The following is a 22,496-nucleotide window of genomic DNA, read 5'->3' on the forward strand; positions in this document are numbered from 1 at the left end:
CAATGTCCCCGAGCCTCTGACAAAACGTTGCAGCTTGCACAGAAAAAACATTTAGCTTCAAGAAAGGACATGGCTAAAGAAGGAAACTTTGAGAAATTCAAGTTGTACTTACACATAGAGTGGTGAAGCGGCACACGATGAAGAATGATATCTTGTTATCACTACCACAGCAGGCGTAGCTACAAGATGGCATGTTGGAGAGGGACCCCACTAGTACCTGGAGAAGCTCTGCCGCTAGCGGTGCTGTTTAGTCGCCCATTCTCCCAGCGAGGATAGGCTCCAACTCTCTTCACGTAGAAATTATACAAGGACTTTGAATTCCTCATTTCCATCGTCAATGTGAGCGTTGAAGTACTCAACTACTCATTTGTGCCTCTCGAGCTCTTTCCCTTCGTAGAGCTCATGGAAGATGACAAGGCGAGGTGTCCTAGCTAGGGCATTGCCAAGCACCTCAGAGGAAGAGATCTCACTTCCCTTCTGAGAAGGCCCTTCATCGCGTACGGGGTACCCCATTAGGTCAATGACATCTCTTGACATAACTAGGCCCGAGGGAAGGACTAGTGGAGCAGCCACACGAGCTGCAAAGGGATGGGGGAACGACTGCCTGGGGTTGAAGCACCTCTCATAATGCCCCGAAACCCTCTGACGCTTCGCCCTAATGTAGTCAAACAAGCCCATATGGCCTACAAAAGAAAAGGAGCTGGTTAGCACTCAGAAAGAAGGATAGATAGAGAAATAATAATAAATGAAACAAACTGGCAAATCCATGCAAGAAAATCTAAGTGCATCGAATCACCTCGGGAGCGCCACTACTATAAGGCTCTTTGAGGTGAAGAATGGAGTGGGCAAACTCTTGGACGAGTCGGCCCATCTCCTATGTTGTGTTTGTCTCGTATTGATTAAACTAGTTTGCATGCATGGACATCACCTCATCTAGAGGCACAAATCCTCGGGGATGAATTCTTCTCTTTGGGTGGCTGAGGAAGACATCGATCAAGTCTTTGTAATCTTGGACCTCCCTCTCCGTCCAGTGACGTCTTGAGATCTGCTCGCACTCGAGTAGTGAAGGTGAAACCCATATGCGGTCGAGACTAGCTCCCTCCCATACATGCTTAGCATGATAAAGGGTTATGGGAGATTTACCTAGAGGCATAGAAGAAGACCATATCCTCGCCTCGAGCTCCACCTCATCTTGGGCCTCGACAGTGGCCTGAACGGCTCGCGCTGTCTCCACGTGCTCCTCACACATCCTCTTTTGGTAATGGAGGACGTCTTGCACCACCACATACTCCATGTGAACCCTGACATCTGCCAATGATTTCTTCAAATTGTAGAAGATGGACAGGTTCATGGAACATATATCTTGACCCTCCTGGAGAATCCCGTACTAGTGTAGATGAGCCTCCGTGACAAGGAAGGAAAGACACATCTCCTCTTCTGGGAAGGCCTTCATTCTTTGAAACATCTCGTTGTAGGCGTCAACATGAGTAGTATGGCAGAAAGGTCCTGCAAAAGACTCAACTTCTATGGACCAGCAAACACGGGGAAGACAAGTAAATGAAAAAAACTCGAGGAAAAACTTACCAACCTTTGCGATGTCCAGGAGTAGTGTTGGATTGGTCTGCATTGAAAAGACACTCGTTGAGAAAACTTGGTCTTTGTAGTCCCGTGCATGGCTCTCGTTGTCGCACAGAGCCTTGTAGGACAAGCCTTGGTACATGTACTTCATTAAAGTGTAGTACTAGTCATGGTTTCCCTTCTTCGGGCAGGCTAAGAAGCTGTATATGTACAGGATCTCTTCCGAAGAAGGGGCATGCCAGTTCTACCTCCTATATAGAAGAAAGATCCCTACTAACACTCGATATCCATTTGGGGTAGCTGGAAGGCGTCTCTCGCTTGGAGGTGAGAGGCGCTCCACGCCTCGAGGACATGGACACTCTCATTCACCCTTTTTTTCTCCCAAGACAGGCGCATTATCATGTCCTGGGTGTCCACTCTGAAGTGGGTTGTAATCTTATTAAGAGCTCCCCTATGTCTAAGCTTGCTTAGGAGCTCATCCGCCTATAAGTCTTTGGCGGTATATTTTTTGTCCCCTGGCAGGATGTCTCATCATGCTTGGGAGCTTTTCTGCCTCCTCCTTTGAGATGCCAAGTCGAAGGGGTCTCTTCGCCATCAAAAGGTTATCTTCATTCATCAGGAGGGTCATACTCTACTCTGTGGCCACTCGTTTCCCCTGCTCGGGAAGTCATCCCGCATGTCGTGGCATCTCCAATAACTCGTGGTCCAAGTGATAGAATCCTTATTGGTGGAGGTTGTTTAGCTCTTTTAACATCTGAAACAAAACCAAGCAGTTAGTGCCTTGACTGGAAGAATGATAGGCCAAAATGAGAACCCCTAAAACTACTGCATGGGGAGTGGAGGAGAAACACTTCTAAGGGACTGGGTGTCTTTGGAACCAATGAATTGGGGCGGGAAGTCACCACCGAAGTTCATGAACTTCGCGCGGAATCTGGAAACTTTCCAAATTTCAGTCGAATGTCCAGAAACATAGAAAATCACATAAAGCGCATAATACACCATTTCTACAATTTTAAACGTCAAAATGGCCCCAAAGTAACTATGAAAAAGGTCAAAGATATCTCTAGATGCCAGAAATGCAAAATTCCCTAAGCATGTAATTACACACTCACCAAACAAGAATATAAAGCAAGAATGGGAAAGGCATACTTACTCGATATAAAGCACCTATACGTGTTGTGCCGAGAGCGAACTCAAAAATACTTCTCTTTGTTCGACAAGGAAAATGATGATTCCCACCAGTCGTCCAGGTCGTCGGAAATGCAAGAACTGTTCAATTTTTTTGGATTTGGGAGTGATGAAGCTCTGTTGTTTTCGAATTTCAAATGGCCAAAGTGGTACTCGAGGGTGATCCAACAGTCATGATTATAAAAGTACGGATCCCGATCATTAGGATGGGAAAAGTAAGCCTCAAACAAAGGGCGAAAGGACACTTCAGGTATGGATTGGACATCTTGGGTGTGGCATAGACTCCTCATTAATTGCACCGATTGATTGGCCCAACAATGGGGAGTCAACACATGGCGATACCTTTCTGGAAATGCGACATTATGGAGCCAATACTTCACCTACCGAAGACCTTTAAGATTACTCCTCAGTCTTAAGTCTCAACTTGGGGGAAAATGTTTTCCATAATTTCATCATTGGACATGTGGTAGTCATTAAAGAAGTAATTAAGCTCTTCGGGAGATAGTAAAGATCTATAGAGCTCGCCCAAAGCTCCTCGGAGTGTAGTCTTCTCCTAGTAAGTCGTAATCCCTTTCTTGGCGCGGATGTAACCAAGTGAGGCCACGTCTCGAGGACCACCCTAGCGGTCCTCCTGCCTTCTTGACAAAATAATGATCCACGTCAAGGAATTTTGTCCATAGGGCCTGGGGAGAGCACCAGGTGCCAGTCACTATATCCTTGGGCCACCACAAGATCGTCTAACAAAATTTTAGGGTGTCTCGAGTAGTAGTATCGAGTTTGTACACTCAACAATCAGTATTTCCCGCAACGTCATATGACATAGGAAAACATGTAGCCGCATTCTATTAGTGTCAAGGACAAACCTCCCATAAAAACATGGCTTGCAACCTGCGAATTGGACCATGTGCGATCTACATGGGCCTATCGCCACCTTTGTCATAGAAATGTGTTTTAATTAGGCTTTTAATCCCATCATTGTGGGAATATTCTTGTAATAACTCCTCATTAAGAGAGTTAATGACCCTCAATGTTTATACAGTGGGCTAAGGTACCATTGCAAAAGGGTTCACAACTTCTTAAACATAGAACACTCTATACGCTGCCTGAGAAAACCTCCATTGAAGCTTGCCATCTCAAGCTTCAAGAACACTAATACTAAAAGCCTTGCAGACTAAGATTATTCTATAACCTAAACCAAGTAAAAACTCGGCGTTAATATTCTACATTTTCTTTAAGTTCTATTATTAAGTTGATAATGAAAATGGCAATCAACAGTAATCATTGAAACAAAACATATATTTATATATGTAAACAAAACATGTTTTTATTTTTTAAAGAATAGACATATATACTTATTTGTTTATTTTTATTTGTTTTTATACTTTATATATGATTATATATCTGAGGTACATATTTTTTTTAAATCAAATTTAACATAAAAACTAAATGAAAATATATGAACATTTATATATATTTAGGGGGTCACTTTGGTGTAGCCACTTTTTTGGCTGTACCGGCACAACAAATTTTTGTTTTTTCAGTTATTTTTTGCACCTAAATAGTTATAATTAAAAGAAATTATATGACAGTGTACATTGTATTCATTTAAGACAACATACAAATTTTCAAGAAATTCTAAATAATTTAGAATGTCGAAAACATAGTTCAAACAGCTTGTTGCACCCATGCCTATTATTTTGTACATAAGTTAAAATTTTAACTATTTGAACACATTTTCACACGGTAAATTATTCCAAATTTTTTGAAAATTTGCAGAATATTTTAAATGACTACAATATTCACCTTCATATAAAAAATGAGAATTATAATTGTCTATGTGTAGAAAATTAAAAATCGTTCCATTGGTACGGACAAAAAAGTTAAACAAGTATAGTAAATTAAGCATATATTACATTGTTGTGTAATTTAAAAAAAAAACATTTCTTAAGTTTAAATAGTAAGTACCTTATCAAGAATGTATTTTTATTTTTATTATTATTAAAATTGAAAGTATGACTATCTGTATAAATAAAGTTAAATAATTTAACATTTTAACATATTAAATCATTAAAATATATAAATAAATTAAATATGCATTTTAGTTTTACAAATGTCTATTTATTTTAACCACAATCATTATACACTTAAATAATTCATTAAATAAATATATTATATATTTAAATTTTAATCAACTAAAAAAAACTTATTAAATTTTATTAAAGGCGGGACGTGTTTTACTAGTATATATACATATTTCTTTTATATAATAAGTGTGTAGATAACTGAAATTATTGGTTTTAACGATTTTTTATTTTTTTAATGTTAACTTTAATGGAATATTCTTATATTTAACAGAATATTCTTATATTTACAGGTAGTTTATGACTTAAATAAAATAAAATAAATAATTAAAAAAATTAAAATAGGATATTTTTGAGATATTTTACAATGATAATTATTTAAAAATAATAAATAAGTAAACAAATTAAAATATGATATTTTTAAGATATTTTACAATGATAATTATTTTAAAATAATAAATAATTGAACAAATTAAAATATAATATTTGTGAGATAGTTTACAATGATAATTATTTAAAAATAATAAAATCTTACGTTTTGTAATTTAAATAAAATTTAATTAAACTTAAACTCACTTATTAGAATAATATCATATTAAACATATAATATAATCTACTATGAATTAGCAACAATTTAAAAAAAACTAAAAAGAAACTTAAATTTAAAATCCACGTATAATATTTAATATTACATTTGAAATTCTGTTTTTATGGTTATCAACTTAATTATTAAAATTAAATAATTAATTGATGAACTGTTACAGAAATGTTTAAACGAACATAGAGATTGTTTGAACAGAAACCACATATGTTTAAACAGTTTTTCACCAGAAGATAAAAACGAGCATAAGGTAAAGAACACACGAAATTATACGTAGTATCAGCAATCTTTGCAGATTGCTACTAGTCCACGGGACCACGCCTAGAGAATGAAATTTATTAGAAGAATATCTAAATGATTACAAAACCAAATTGACTTATACAAATAAAGACTCCCTCTTGAATTTGTCGCAACTGTTGTAATCTAAACTCCTAATCAAATTTCTGAAGTGCTAAGATCTTGAACTCCCTTCAAATCATAACACTTGCACTTTCCCTCCCGAAAAGTGACTCATGAACAAGACTTCTCTCGAAGCTTGATAAACAATGTCAAAGTGTGTTCTACCTGCACAATTAGCACAAAAAAAATAATACAGAAGTACACTGTAATAAACCACTAAGAACTTGCTGGACTCAAGTTCTTCACATAATAAAAAGTCTCTCTAAAACTTGAAAATATTTGGAAAATAATACACCAAGAGAGATGATAAAAAACAAACGACCTAAAATAAATCAGAATATTTAGAATCCCTTTAGGTCGTGGAAAACAAATTAGAAACCAATAAGCCAATAAATGGAAAATCTTCCAAAACAGGAAAGTCAGAATCTGTTCAAACAGACTGGCAATCCGTTCAAACAGATTCATTGAACCTGGACAGTTTTTAAACCCAGTTTCCTTAAATAAATAAGGAAACAATATATACATTATCTCTGAAAGTTGTACACGATTTCTGGACAAACAAATCAGATCAAAACATAAAAATAAATACCAATAATTTCCATTTCAAGATAATATATTCTTTTATAGGAAATTATATATTTATTTTATTAACATATATATAATAATCTGATTATAGAAAACATATCACAAACAAAACAGGAAACTACCCATTTCGAAAAATCTTCTTCAATTAATTTTGTCAATATTGTCAAATCTGCCAATAAAGGATTTTACAATCTCCCCCTTTGGCAATTTGATAGACAAAATTAATTCAAAAAACCTGCAACACAAATGTTAGTTACAAGTAAAGAGAAACAACTCCCCCTGCAAACATGCATTAACTTATAACAAACATATAAAGAAACTAGACTTAACTCCCCCTCAAAATAAGAAGGTCCAGAGTTAAACAAAAATAACAAACAAAGCAGAGATTGGGGCTTGACTTTCTTGGTTGATGGAGCGACAGTGGCTTCAGTAGCAGGAGCAGAGGCCTTGTAGGAAGCAGCAGTAGTGGGAGCCACCAAGTCTTCTTGATCATGTTGGAGATCTTTTTTCTGCATACTCAACACTTTATAAATAACTTGAGGAAAAGGAAGATTCAAGTTTTTCCTATTACCTTTTCGAAACCCAATGATTTGATCATGGATGACCATAGCCAAATTTATACCAATACCGGTCCCCACCTTGTACAAAAACGAAGCCATGTCAAATGAGATAGTTGCGGTGTGAGAAGTTGGCTTCCAATTCGTTGCGGAAAACTTATGGAGGACAGCATAAGTGTAGGTGAGATTAGAGACCGAGATGACTGTATTAGATGGCCATACCATTTTTTTCCCTACTAATTCAGTGATAATCGTATCCTTGTCAAGAGTGGCAAGATCATCATCTTCCTCGACATCAAGAGGAAGATGCAAAGCATGAGCAATGTCTTGAGGAGAAAAAGAGAACCAATGCCCCCTAACAAATACTCTACAATACAGAGGAGATTTAGGTTCAATAATTTCATTAGTAAGATTGGCATAGAATTCTTTGACTATTCTATCCACAAAACCAGTAAATTTAAGCAAAGAACCTGTCCATTTTCGATCTTTAAGCATTGTTAGCACACCATAAGGTCGATGATCACTCAAGACATAATTTCTCTCAATGATAAATTTCCTTTGAGCATAGAGAACCATATCACGAGCATTGTCATTATAACAAAAAGTTGAAGAATAAGGTTTGAAATTTACACCTGAACGTTTTGGAGAAGGTGTAGAATCAGAAATAGGTCTCTTCCCTTTAGCCTTCGATGACAAAGGAGATCCAAATTGCTCTGAGTCATATTCGGCTTCTTGTTCAGAGGGGACAATGTCTTCTTGTTCTATCTCATCAGACTCAGTCTCTGATTCTACATTGTCAGGAACAGTTTCATCAGATAAGGTGGTATCACGGGTTGCTTCAGATTCAGACTTTTCTACCTGAGGGTCAGATTCGGAGGAAGACAGAGAAGGGGGATGAGCCTTCAATCTTTTCTTGGCAGCAGTCAAGGGGGAAGAAGACGTGTCCAACCCCAATTTCCTTTTGGGAGCCACAGAATTTTTCTTGGACTGGCTCGGCTTCAAGGGCAGTTTGAGTAACCCAGCAGCAGCAGCTTTGGAAGAAGATGAAACAGATTTTGATTTTGCCCTAGCCGTCAGAGATGACTCAATCAGAAGAGGAGATGGGTTCTTGGCTCGAGCGGGCACAACCACTTCAGATGGTGGTGCAACATCAACAATATCAGGAAACACCGTGGGGTGTTCATTAGAGAGGGAGAACACCTTCTTGTGCGCCTTGGATTTGCAAGTCTTCCCAACAGATGAGGGAGGTGCTAAAACAGATGGAGGCGCCGTTGACATAGATGGAGGAGGCGATGGAGAGGGCACCTTTCTGGATTGAGAAGCAGGGGTCTTCTTAGAGGAAGCTCCACGAGTTCTCACCATTGTTCCTTCTCTGAAAAACAGCAAACACTTACAAAAAAATGAGAGAAAAAAATTAGAAGAAGAAGAGGTGACTAGAGAGATCGTGGGTGAGAAGAAAAAGGATAGTGTCAAGCTTTTTAAGGACAAAACTTACCCAAATTGGACACCCACGGCAAGAAGAGGTTTCCTTTTTTTTATTAAAAATTTGTTTTAATTAAAAAAATAAAAAGGAAACAAACCACACGATCTACATAAAACAACTTACCCTTTTTTTTATTATTCTATTTTATAAAAGGAAGTAGAATAGATATAACATGCCAATAAAAAAAAGGTAACCAGAAAAATAACCCCACACAATCTTCCTATTGACTTTTTCCCTTTTGTTTTCTTTTTAACAATTCTAAACAAGGTACAAGACAATAAAGATACAAATCATGGTATTCCTAATTGAGAAATAAGACAAAATAAAATCCTTGGAAATAAATAATATATTAAATCACACAAAATAAATGCATAATTTCACATAATTACCACAAAGATTCGGTCCACCATGAATTTCCTTGTCAATCAAATTTTTATTTATTTAATTATTTTTTTATAAAAATGTAAAAAAATGAACTCAACCAAAACATTTCTGCTTTGATCAATGTGAGTCATCCTGATAAGAATAAAATCATGCAACTGAAAATAAGTGTTAGTGTATACCATGGATAAGAACACTTGTGAAAATAAAAAATTAGAAAGAATATTCGAGAGAAATGAAGCACAATTCAGTCACAAGCACATATTCTTAAGTGAATCAATCAACATGTATGAGTCTAACACACATTTTTTTTATAAACTGTGTACAATTTTTCTTGCATTGTTTCAAGCATAAGTGAGTGACAGTGTATGCAATGGAACATTGCCAAATGACAAATAAGTCTTTTTCAAAATTATAAATAATTGTAACCCATGAAGATGCTGTCACACTACACCAGTGGTAGCCCTTTTCTATGGTAGCGTATCCTCTTCATAACTCTAAATTACAAAGTTCCAACTTACTCAAAAGACGGCTTTCACACACTGATGTAGGTAGCTCTATTCTTTCACAGGAGCTTGAAACAATGATACACAAAAGGAAGCTCAAACATTAAACATTGATTGATTTACTCGAATATGCCTAGAAGGAATTGATTAAATTTCTCTCAAGAATATACAACCAAAGGCTCATAAACACAAGTCAGATTATCCAGCTTGACACACAACAAAATTTTCAAATTAATTGAAAATTTTCTTAACCTTAAATAACACACATTTGATCAAGAGGACAACACAATAACAAGGAAATTTAAAGAGAACAAACCCCCAAATATTTTCAGAGGAAATCAAAGCGAACCGAATCAAGAGCTTTAGTGAAAATATCAGCAATCTGTTTATGTGTTTCAATATATTCCAAGACAAGAAATTTATTTTCAACTAATTCTCTTATGAAATGATGATGAATATCAATATGTTTAGTACGGGAATGTTGCACAGGATTTTTTGAAATATTAATTGCACTTGTATTATCACAAAAAATAGTTAAAATGTCAAGATCAAACCCATAATCCATCATCATTTGCTTCATCCACAAAAGTTGTGCACAACAACTTCCTACTGCAATGTATTCGACCTCAGCTGTTGAGAGAGAAATAGAATTATGTTTCTTGCTGTGCCAAGAGACTAGATTATTTCTGAAGAAGAAACATCCTCCACTAGTGCTTTTTCTGTCATCAGTGTTACCTGCCCAATCAGCATCACTAAAACACACTAGATTAGGGTTAGTTTCTTTTGAATACCAAATACCATAATCAACAGTCCCATGAACATATCGAATGATTCTTTTGACAGCTGCAACATGAGACTCCATGGGATTTCCTTGGTACCTGGCACACACACCAACACTATAACTCAAATCAGGTCTACTAGCAGTGAGATAAAGAAGGCTACGAATCATGCTCCTATATAGTGTAGGATCAACTTTGACAGTATTTTCATCTTTGGATAGCTTCACAGTCGTTCCCATTGGTGTTTTGGCAATCTTTGAACTTTCAAGTCCAAACTTTTTCACCAAGTTCTTAGCATATTTGCTTTGAGAAATAAATGTGCCTTCATCTAACTGCTTGACTTGCAAACCTAAGAAATAGTTCAATTCTCCCACCATGCTCATTTCAAATTCCCCTTTCATTTGTTTCACAAATACCTGCACCTCATTGTCAGAAGTAGAACCAAACACAATATCATCAACATAAATCTGAGAAATAATTATGTTAGATTTAATATTTTTGATAAATAAAGTTCTATCTACTCCACCCTTTTTGTATCCATGAGAAATAAGAAATTGAATGAGTCTCTCATACCAAGCCCGAGGGGCTTGCTTCAAACCATATAGAGCTTTCTCCAATTTGTCAACATGATCAGGTGCATGGGGATCTTCAAACCCTTTGGGTTGTTCAACATATACTTCTTCATTCAAGATCCCATTAAGAAATGCAGATTTGACATCCTTTTGGAACAACCTTCTTCTTGTCACCATACTGTCTTTTGGATTTCCAAGTATTAAATTTGCTGGATGATTTAATTTAACTCTGGTTCATGGCTCCTTTTGGACTTCATCTGAAATAATATCTGGAAATTTCTTTTCTGTTTGTCCAGAATCTGTTTCATCGGATTCGTGCTCTTTTGGAACAGATGGACCATGCGTTGCAATAGTAGTATCACTGATAGAAGCTTCTTCGTGTTTTTCAGTAGGTTCATCAATAAACCTATCAATTTCTTCCTCAGTAGAAAACTCAGAAAAATCCCTGGCATCATCAATGACAACGTTAGTCGACTCCATTACAGTTTGGGTTCTCATGTTATACACACGATAAGCCCTACTATTAGTGGAGTATTCAATAAAAACACCTTCATCGCTCTTAGCATCAAATTTACCAAGATTTTCTCTATCTCTCAAAATGTAACAAACACATCCAAAAACATGAAAGTAAGCCAGACTTGGTTTCTTACCTTTCCAAATTTCATAAGATGTTTTAGATGTACCGGGACAGAGAAAAACACGATTTATGATATAGCAAGCAGTGTTAATTGCTTCTGCCTATAACCGTTTGGTCATTTTTTTGCTATTTAGCATCACTCTAGCCATTTCTTGAAGAGTACGGTTTTTTTCTTTCTACAACTTCATTCTGTTGAGGAGTTTTGGGAGCTGAAAACTCATGAGAGATACCTGCAGACTTACAAAATTCATCATAGACAAAATTCTCAAATTCTTTACCATGATCACTTCTTATACGAACAATTTTTCCAATGTTGCAATCTTTTTCAACTTTTAATTTCAAGCAAAGAGTTTTAAAGGCATCAAAAGTGTCAGATTTTTCTTTCAAGAAATCCACCTAAGTATATCTAGAAAAATCATCCACACACACAAAAATATACCTTTTCCCATTTAAACTCTCAATTTTAATTGGACCCATAAGATCCATGTGAAGCAATTCTACAACTTTCAAAGTGTTTATGTCAGAAACACTTTTATGTTTAATTTAATTTCTTACCAAGTTGACAATTTTTGCACTTACCATCAGATTCTTTACCTAGCTTAGGTAAACCACAAACAATCCCTACATGTGACAATTTTTTCAAAGTTTTGGAATTTATGTGACAAAGTTTAGCATACCACACATCAGTGTTATTACTCACAACAGATTGACACATAATAGATGGCAGAAGAGTGTAGAAATTGTCATTAGATCTAAAACCTTCAAGAACATTCTCACCATTCTTGTTTAAAACAAAACAATTTTCTTTATCAAAGTTAACAGTATAACCTTGATCACAAATTTGACTTATGCTTAGAAGATTAGCTTTAAGTCATTCCACAAGTAACACTCTTTTGATTCTAGGCAACCCTTTAAAGTTAAGAGTACCCATTCCAAGAACATTACCCTCAATTCCATTGCCAAAAGTAACAGATCCACAATGCATAGGTTTTATGTCTGGAAGAATAGACTTGTCACCTGTCTTATGTCTTGAACAACCACTGTCAAAATACCAAAAATATGAAGAAGCAGATCTATCATATTCACTAGTAAAACCAGCAAAACAATTATTCTTTTTTATCCATATTTTCTTTGGTTGAACATTTTCCTTTTTTACTCTTTTGAAATTATCAAAATAATTGAATTTTTCAAAATATTCATTTTTGGCAAAATTCATAAGAGTAAAACAGTTAGGACGAATATGACCCTTCCTACCACAAAAATGACAGATTGGAATAAATTTTTCCAATTTTCCATTGGATTTTCCTACTGACTGTGACCATTCTGTTGGAACAATCCGAGAACTGGATGCAACAGATTTCAGTGAAGATGACACAGGAACATCAGACGATAGCATCTCAGCTGGGATAAAGACAGTTTTCTTTGATTTTTGAGAACTTGAAGCACCAAGTCCTACATGACTTATTTGACCTACATTCTGTATTTTCTCAAAAACAGTAGAACTGGGGTTAAGCATTCTAACATTTTTCTCAAGAGTATCCAAATCTTTAGACAACTTATTAATTTCAACATTTTTTGAAATTATTTCCTTTTCAAAATTTTCATTTAAGTCAGTAAGTTGCTTAATTTCAAAGGATAAATCTTTATTTTTCCTTACCAATGACCGATTCTGAGAACACACTTTCACCCATGAACCATACATCTTTTTGTAAGATTCACTCAAAGACTCATCATTTAATTCAGATTCATCACTATCCGTATTTTCTTCATCTTTTGAAACATTATTCAAGAAACAATTTTCTCATTTTCAAATTTAGAAACAGGCAAAATAGAAGTGAGAGCGACATTACCTTCCTCATCTTCACTACTTTCAGAGTCATTGTCACTCAAAGTAGCAATCATACCTTTTTTGTTCTTTTTCAAGGTGTTTGCACATCCAGACTGGATGTGTCCAAATCCCTCACATTCCCTGCACTGAATACCTTTTTCATTAGTTTGAAAAGGTTTAAGAGAAGAAGGATTACCTTTTGACATCTTGCCATTCAATTTCTTATTTCCTATCTTATTCATATATTTTCGAAAATTCTTTGCAAGCATTGCCAATTCATTATCACCATCTTCATCATCTGACACTTCTTTTTCAGTGCTCTTGAAAGCTATGGTTTTCTCTTTCTCTTTGGAAGTACTTGGCTTATCTTTTTGACGAATCTTTTGATTTAACTCAAAGGTACGAAGTAACCCCATCAATTCTTCTACCTTCATAGTGCTGAAGTTTTTTGCCTCTTCCATAGCAGTGAGCTTAACATTGAACCTGTCAGGAAGAACTCGAACAATTTTTCTAACTAGAACAGAATCATCAAGTTTCTCACCAAGTGCAAAATACTCATTAGAAATATCAGATAATTTCTCATAAAATTCAGATAGTGTTTCAGAATCAGATATCCTAAGGTCATAAAAACTAGTTTGTAACATGATAAATCTAAACCTTTTAACATCTACAGTTTCTTCAAACTGAGTTTGAAGAATTGTCCAAGCATCTTTAGCCGAGACACATGTGGAAACAAGTTTTATAAAACTTTCTCCAACACCATTAAAAATAGTGTGAAGAACTTTATTATTATAACTGGATAATTTTTCTTCTTCTGTATCCCAAATAAGTTCAGATTTTACAATTGCGCTTCCATCTTTGCCTTTTTCAGTAGGAGGTGACCATCCAGACAAAATTGCTCTCCATGCATTCTCATCTTGAGCTTTTATGAAAGCTCTCATCCTAACTTTCCAATATGGATAGTTTGAGTCATTAAGCAATGGAGTTCGAGACACTGAACTACCTTCTGCAAAGAAAGACATTTCACACAAAACAAATCAAATGGAAAAGAACCACAAGATCTCACTAAGAGTTTAGTGAACTGCTTTGATACCAATTGAAATTCCGTTTTTATGGTTCCCAACTTAATTATTCAAATTAAATAATTAATTGCTGAACTGTTACAGAAATGTTTAAACGGACACAGAGACAGTTTGAACAAAAACTAAATATGTTTAAACAGTTTTTCACCAGAAGATAAAAACGAACATAAGGTAAAGAACACACGAAATTATACGTGGTATCAGCAATCTTTGCAGATTGCTACTAGTCCACGGGGCCACGCCCAGAGAATGAAATTTATTAGAAGAATATCTAAATGATTACAAAACCAAATTGACTTATACAAATAAAGACTTCCTCTTAAATTTGTTGCAACTGTTGTAATCTAAACTCTTAATCAAATTTCTGAAGTGCTAAGATCTTGAACTCCCTTCAAATCATAACACTTGCACTTTTCCTCCCGAAAAGTGACTCACGAACAAGACTTCTCCTGAAGCTTGATAAACAATGTCCAAGTGTGTTCTACCTGCACAATTAGCACAAAGAAAATAATACAGAAGTACACTATAATAAACCACTAAGAACTTGCTGGACTCAAGTTCTTCACATAATAAAAAGTCTCTCTAAAACTTGAAAATATTTGGAAAATAATACACCAAGAGAGATGATAAAAAAACAACGACCTAAGGATGATTATATACTTTTTAGAATCCCTTTAGGTCGTGGAAAAAAAATTAGAAACCAATTAGCCAATAAATGGAAAATCTTCCAAAACAGGAAAGTCAGAATCTGTTCAAACAGGCTGGCAATCCGTTCAAACAGATTCATTGAACCTGGACAATTTTTAAACCCAGTTTCCTTAAATAAATAAGGAAACAATATATACATTATCTCTGCAAGCTGTACACGATTTCTGGACAAACAAATCAGATCAAAAAATAAAAATAAATACCAATAATTTCCATTTCAAGAAAATATATTCTTTTATAGGAAATTATATATTTATTTTATTAACATATATATAATAATCTGATTTTAGAAAACATATCACAAACAAAACAGGAAACTACCCATTTCAAAAAATCTTCTTCAATTAATTTTGTCAATATTGTCAAATATGCCAATAAAGGATTTTACAACATTAAATATATAATATATAATCTCTTGTTGTCACTTCCAAATTCAAAAATTAGAACAAACATAAACTTAAACAAAAATAAATAAATTATTTAATTAAAATATGATATTTATTTCAAAATTTATATCACATTAATATAAATTTAATAAAAATAATTAATAAATTCTATAAATAAAACTAAGCAAACGTGCATATGCACGTTGCTTGTATCTAGTATAAATATACATATGTATATTATATAATCTGATCTGTATCTATATATGTATATCCATGTGCTTAATTATTTGTAATTGATTCAAAATATATATGTCTTAAACACATATAGAGGGAAATGGAAGGAATTAAGCAGTATTTTTCATAATGTTCATACACCCGAGCTGGTGATAATAGATTCCTCCCCCAGCCTGAAGGGTAGGATCTTTACCTTCCCCCCTTTTTTTTATATCTTTGAAAATTACTTTTGTGAATTAAATCCCTCTGTTCTTTTCAGGTGAAGAGATGGAATCGATAGGAGCCCGCAACCTAAGGAATGCCTTTCAGGCTAAAAAGTCCAGAACGAGCCCCGTTATGAAGAGGCTAAGGGCGACAAAGAAGGCCACCCCTAAAATGGGGGATACTGCAAAATTCCCCTTTAAGGGCAAAAATACGAGCTCCGCTCGGGATCCATCTCCGGTGACTACTGTCATCATTTGGCAAGTTCCTCCTCCTCCCCCTCGACACACGCCTCCACCTCCCCAAGTAATTCAGTTTGAGGCCCCCACCGTCCGAATACCAGTTGTGCCACAGGACCTGGAAAAGATCCTTGAGGCCTTTCGGGGTATAGTGTATGAGACAGGGACTCATATGGTGGGCCACGCATATAAAGCCAGTGTGAGAGATCTGAGAGCCATAGAGGAGTGCCGCCCGAAGGATGTCCTTGAAGTTGCCATGGGGATGAACCTCACCATGAGTCCTTCTCCCACACCTGATTCTTTTTTGTTTACTGTGTTATTCCTCTCTTTTTTTATTTGAACTTGTTTTGTTATTCTGTAGTCCGTCCTGGCCCAATTGCGAAGCATAGCTCGTGCTAAGGCCAAAAACGAAGAGATCAGGAAAATGAGCATCTACTAAGTCCGATGTGACAATATATTTTTTTTGTTTTATTTCAATATATATCTAACTTGTGGTCTATTTGTCTTTCCTTTAATATTTTCTCATGTTATATGAATCCTTAGACTCTTGTACATTCAAAATTTTAGGGATCGGCTTATAAATCGAGATAGATTTTACCAAACTTGGTTATGTCCAAGTTTTTGTTTATTTATATGCGTCGTAGCTGTTAAGAATCTGGCCTTGAACCTGGTAATATCCAGGGTGTTTAATGATTTAAACATAGTTCGTACTAGTTTTATTGAAAGTTCGAGCTTTAAAAAGCCGTTGAATAATCCATTTTTCTAAACTTCTATGTTTTGGACCTGATTATATCCAGGGTTTTAGATGATTTAAACTTAGTTCGTGCTAGGTTTATTGAAAACCCGAGCTTTAAAAGGGCGCTGAATAATCAAATTTTCCAAGCTTCTAAATTTCGGACCTGGTTACATGTAGGGTGTTAGATGATTTAAACTTAGTTCGTGCTAGGTTGATTAAAAGCTAGAGCTTTAAAAATCCATTGACTAATCAATTTTTCCATGCTTCTATGTTTTGGACCTTATCCAAGTAGGCTTAGTTTCTTAATTATAAAAGAATTTTTCACTAAAAAATCTTGCCAACCTCGGTTATGTGCCCCCCATGTAACCATAATGTATATACTATTCCGGTTGCTTTTACACATATGAGAACACGAACTCGTAATAATAAAACTAAGAAATGGTTTTTTAATAATCCATCTATTGGTTAATTGAAATGGCTTTTATAAATAAGCCTTACATTAACAGTAGTACTATTGATAATACTTTTTCAAGTGAAGGGCCTTCCACATCCGTTGGACTACTTCCCCATTCAGTTGAGCTAACTTAAAAGTTCCCCCACGCAAAACTTATACGATTTGATATGGTCCTTCCCAATTTGTGCCCAATACACCATCCCTTGGGTCTTTATTTGCCCAAAAGACCCTTCAGAGAACTAGGTCTCCTATTCCAAGTCTGCGCCCCTTAACTTTTGAATTGAAATAGCGAGTGATCTTTTGTTGATAATGGGCGAGCTGTAACTTTGATTCCTCTCGTTTTTCTTCGATCAGATCAAGAGATGCATTAAGTAGCCCATCATTCTGTTCTTGATCAAATGTCCTTTTCCTGTGAGTAGTTACCATGGATTCGATTGGAAGCATGTCCCGTGGAGGTCCTGTGAGAAGTTCGGTAGGCCGAAAGTACTTGCGGGAGCTGTTTGGGCCATAGTCCTTTGGCTTCATCCAACCTCTTCTTCAGGCTTGCCTTAAGGGTTTTATTTATAGCCTCGACCTGCTGTTCGCTTGTGGGTATGCTATCGACGAGAAACTCTTCGTGATGCCATATTTTTCACAGAAGTTAGTGAAGAGATCACTGTCGAATTGTGTCCTATTGTTTGACATGATATTCTTAGGAAGTCCAAATCGACATATATTACACTTCACCATGAAGTCCATGAATCTTTTTGAGGTGATGGTTGCCAAAGGCTCGGCTTCTACCCACTTCGTGAAGTAATAGATCGCCACCACTTCATATTGAACTCCTCCCTTTCCCATAGATAGGGAACCTATTAAGTCGATTCCCCATGCTGCAAATGGCCACAGAGATGAAATCATTGTAGCTCGACTAGAGCAGCTCAGGCAACTATGGTGAAACGCTGGCATTTGTCGCATTTTTGAGATCGAATCGTTCGTTAAAGTGGGCCAAAAGTAGCCCTGCCTTAGTATCTTCAGTGCCAAGTTTTGCCCCCCAGTGTGATCTCCACAAAAACCTTCGTGTATTTCTTGTAAATTGGTTTTGGCTTTCTCGGGAAAAACACATCGCAGGAGGGGCAACGAATGACCTCGCCAATAAAGGGTTCCATCTACCGTCACGTACCGTGGTGCTTGATAGAGTATCTTCCTTGCGTATTTTCTGTCATCAGGTAATATTCCAGTCGTGAGATACTCCACTATAGGAGTCATCTAGGTCAGTCTTATGTCAATCATTCTGACTTCCATCGTTTGTCCTGTTACACTTGGATTGTCCAAGAACTCCACTGGCACTACATCTAGTGTTTCAGCCTCTTTGGTGATAGAGAGTCAAGCCGGAGCGTCGGCATTAGAATTTTGCTCGTGGGTTATCAATTCGATAAAGTTGTATTAAAATTCAGACAGTTCCCCTCTTACCTTAGCCTGGTAGGCCGCCATCTTGATGCCCTGAGCTTGATACTCTCCCAATACCTGATTGACCACGAGTTGGGAATTGCTATAGAATTGGATGGCTTTTGCCTTGAGCTCTCTCACCACCCTCAACCCTGCTAGTAAGGCCTCATAGTCTGCTTCGTTGTTCGATGACTCAAATCTAAATCTTAGATTTTTATGAAATCAATGCCCTTCGGGTGAGATTAGATTATTCCAGCTCTTGATCCGTTCTTGTTCGACGATCCATCAACAAATATTATCCATACTTCCTGGACTGGCTCCCTTATGAGCTCATCCTGAAAACCGGTGCATTCCATAAAATCAGCCAGGGCTTGGCTCTTAATTGAGGTTCGGGGTAAGTATGAAATCTCGATCTGGCTAAGTTCGATGGCCCATTTTAAAAGACGTCCCAATGTCTCAGGTTTTTGTAGAACCTGCCTTAAAGTTTGGTCAGTTAAGACGTTGATAGAATGGGACTGGAAATATGGCCGGAGCTTTCTAGAGGCCAATATTAGGCAGAACGTCAATTTCTCTATCAATGGATACCATGACTCAGCTCTGAGAAGCCTCTTGCTCACATAATATACTTGTTTTTAAGCTCGATCTTCTTCTTGAACTAACACGACACTAAATGCATTATCTGTTACGGCCAGATAAAGGAACGGAGACTCTCCATATATTGGTGTAGATAATACCGGGGGCTGGGCCAGTGGATTCTTCGCATTCCTCTGAGCAATGCCTGTTCGCATTCCTCGGTCCACTCAAATTTCTTGTTTCCTCTGAGCAACTTGTAGAATGGGAGACACTTGTCAGTGGATTTCGAAATGAATCAATTCAAAGTTGCCACCCTTCGAGTTAGGCTTTGAACTTCTAGACGGGACCTGGGCTGTAATGTCTTGGAATTTTACTTAGCTAGATAGTAGTAGTAGTAGTAGTAGTAGTAGTAGTAGTAGTAGTAGTAGTAGTAGTAGCAGCAAGTAGTAGCTTGTAGTATCTTAGTTTCCGTGGATTTTGGTTCAAGCGGGGACTTAGTTGGAAACCCATAGCAACTGTTATGGATTATAAGTTTAACCTATAGTTTATAAATATTAATTATAACGTATGGTTTGATTAATATTGCTGGTCCTAGAAATATTGTTTATTATAACCTATGGTTTAGATATAATTAATAAGAACGTGACAATTGTCACAAGCATGTTTATTAAGGATCTAGAAGCTCTAGAACCTTCTAGGATCACATTTTTACTCAGTCAAAGCTATTTAATCGAAACAAAATATGTTGAAAGAGTGCAATTACGTGTTTGATATATCAATGTATTCTGATATATCACAGCTATAAGGACAAATATATCGCCTACGAGAAATATGGAAAACACATCGACTTCACACGATCGAAAGCACGAAAGCTCGGGGTAAAGGTCCAGGCGATATATCGCCCATGGTAGGTGATATAGCGCCTCTGGGAGACATTTATGAAACTTGAGGATTTAAATTTAAAAATAGCCTTAACCACTTGGACTTGCTCTTGAACAATTTTGACCGAGTTCTGGGCATCTGTTGAACGAAAATTCAAATTTTTTCATTTTATATTCATTAATTTGTTCATTTTAAAAAGGGATAGTTTCACTCCTTGAACTTTATAAATAGGACCTAGTACTCAACCATTTCACTCATCATTGAAGCATTGTTCAAAGCCTCCAAGCTGCTAAGATTACTCTAGAGAGAAAACACTTGGGTTTTGGGTTAAAAGCTTTTCCAATCTAAAGATTTTCTAAACACTTGGGAATTAAGATTTTATTTCGGTATCAAGGTGTAGATCAAAGTCATAGTTCATCCAAGGTATTCTTATCCTTAAGTTCAGTTATTCATGGTTCTTTAGTTTTTTTTTTTTCATTCAGATCCTAACCCCTTGTTATGATTCTTGGTTAGGTGTTTAAGTTCTTTGAAACTTAAGGTTTTCCGGTAAGTTTCTATCTTGGTTGTTTAGTTCTCTTTTTCAACTCCATTTCTTTAGAAAACTCATGGTTTTTACTGTTGGTTTTAGGAGTGTTCCAATCTCGTTCTTGTCTCTATATCCTGGTTTTTGGTAAGGAAAATACGTTAGATTATATGTGTTTATATGTTTATGTTATGATATGTTTTATGTTATGATATGATATATGTTTTTTAGTCACTTGGGCATATGACTTGCTTAGATAGCAAGCCCCAAGAATTTTTATCATTTTCGTGGCTTAGAGTTATGATTTAACCTACAATGATTAGTAGACAGAGGACCTAGATGGGTTATCATATACTACAGCTGTGATCTAACCTACCTCGATTAGTAGACTGAGGACCTAGATGATTTTATCGCATACCACGTTAATGAGTTAATGGCCATTAATATTGTTGTCCTATATGATATACGTTTTTATAGTCATATGTTTTATAGTATATGCTTTATGATATAGTCTTATGTTATGATTTATGACATATATGTTTTTTAGTAGATTTTCCTTGCTGGGCATTAGGCTCATTCATTTCCTTTAGATGGTGCAGAAAGACGAGCATGGAAGGTGGGAAGGATTTGTGGAAACTTGGCATGTGTGTTGAGAATGAATGGATTGAATGGACTCATGGAAGATCGAAGATGACGTTTTTTTTAAGTCTTTTGATTTATGTTTTTATGTATTTCCACACTTAGTTTTTTTTTTAAATTTATTAAAGTTATGTTTTTATGTTTTATGTACTAAACAATGGGTACCCATACCATATTTTTTATTTCGTATGATATTTCGGGTTTTAAATAAAGTTATGTTATTTCTTATGTATGTATTCCAAAATAGTAGCTATGTTTAGTAGTTTTTAATGGTCTGAGGTCTAGAATTAGTCGGGGCATTACAGTTGGTATTAGAGCCCATAGTTCATATGCATGAAGTTTTCCTTGATACACACGCACATGCTCCGGATCTAACCTCCAATGTAACCGTTTATGTTATGATTATTATGTTTATGTTTATTGCTAACATTTTTAGTCATTATGTTTTCAATTAAAAATGGATAGTGCTTTGACCTATCAGGATATCCGAGCCATTAAGGAATTAAAAAGGATTAGAGATCCAAGGAATACAATAGGAGTGTTAGAATGAATCACTCAGAGACTAATCTTATTCCACAAGGAGATAGTTCACCTTCAGACTACTAAGCAAATTATGATGAGAGCTACGGAACAATATGTCCTAGTAATTAGGCTTTTTAAATATTTTTCTTTTGTAATTTCAACATTAGAAGAAATATGGGAAACTATAAATGATGATGATAATTTACCAATAGCCATGAGATATTACTTTCTCATACTTAGGTTCACCTCTAAGTTGGAATTTCAATTCACTAATGAACAAAAGCATAGTATCTTCATGAATCTTCCCCAAGGTAGTTTTGAGGCTCAAGATAATGATGCTTATGAAGAAATAGATGATGACATGTTAGATGAAGGCTCAGATGTAGATAATTAGAAACAGACTTAGAAAATAATAAAGATGGATAATTTTCTAAGTATAGAAACACACCCTAATTATAAAGAAGGCTTACATAATTTTTTCATAAGAAATCATAACTAATAGGTTCGAGTTATGTTTGCTTAGACCAAGTCTTGCCTTAGAGACTATTAGGGTAAGTTCTATCATGTTTTTCTCGACTGTTAGAACTTTACTGAAGATGTCGCTTAGAAGGTCTGCACGCACAGCTAGAAATGCCTCCAACACTGCCAACGAGACTAACGAAGCCCCTCCAGTCCGAAGAAGGGGAACGCATACTACCAATGCTGCTGCTAATAAAA

The sequence above is a fragment of the Humulus lupulus genome, chromosome X (genome assembly GCF_963169125.1).
Source record: "Humulus lupulus chromosome X, drHumLupu1.1, whole genome shotgun sequence".
In the NCBI taxonomy this organism is placed as follows: Eukaryota; Viridiplantae; Streptophyta; class Magnoliopsida; order Rosales; family Cannabaceae; genus Humulus; species Humulus lupulus.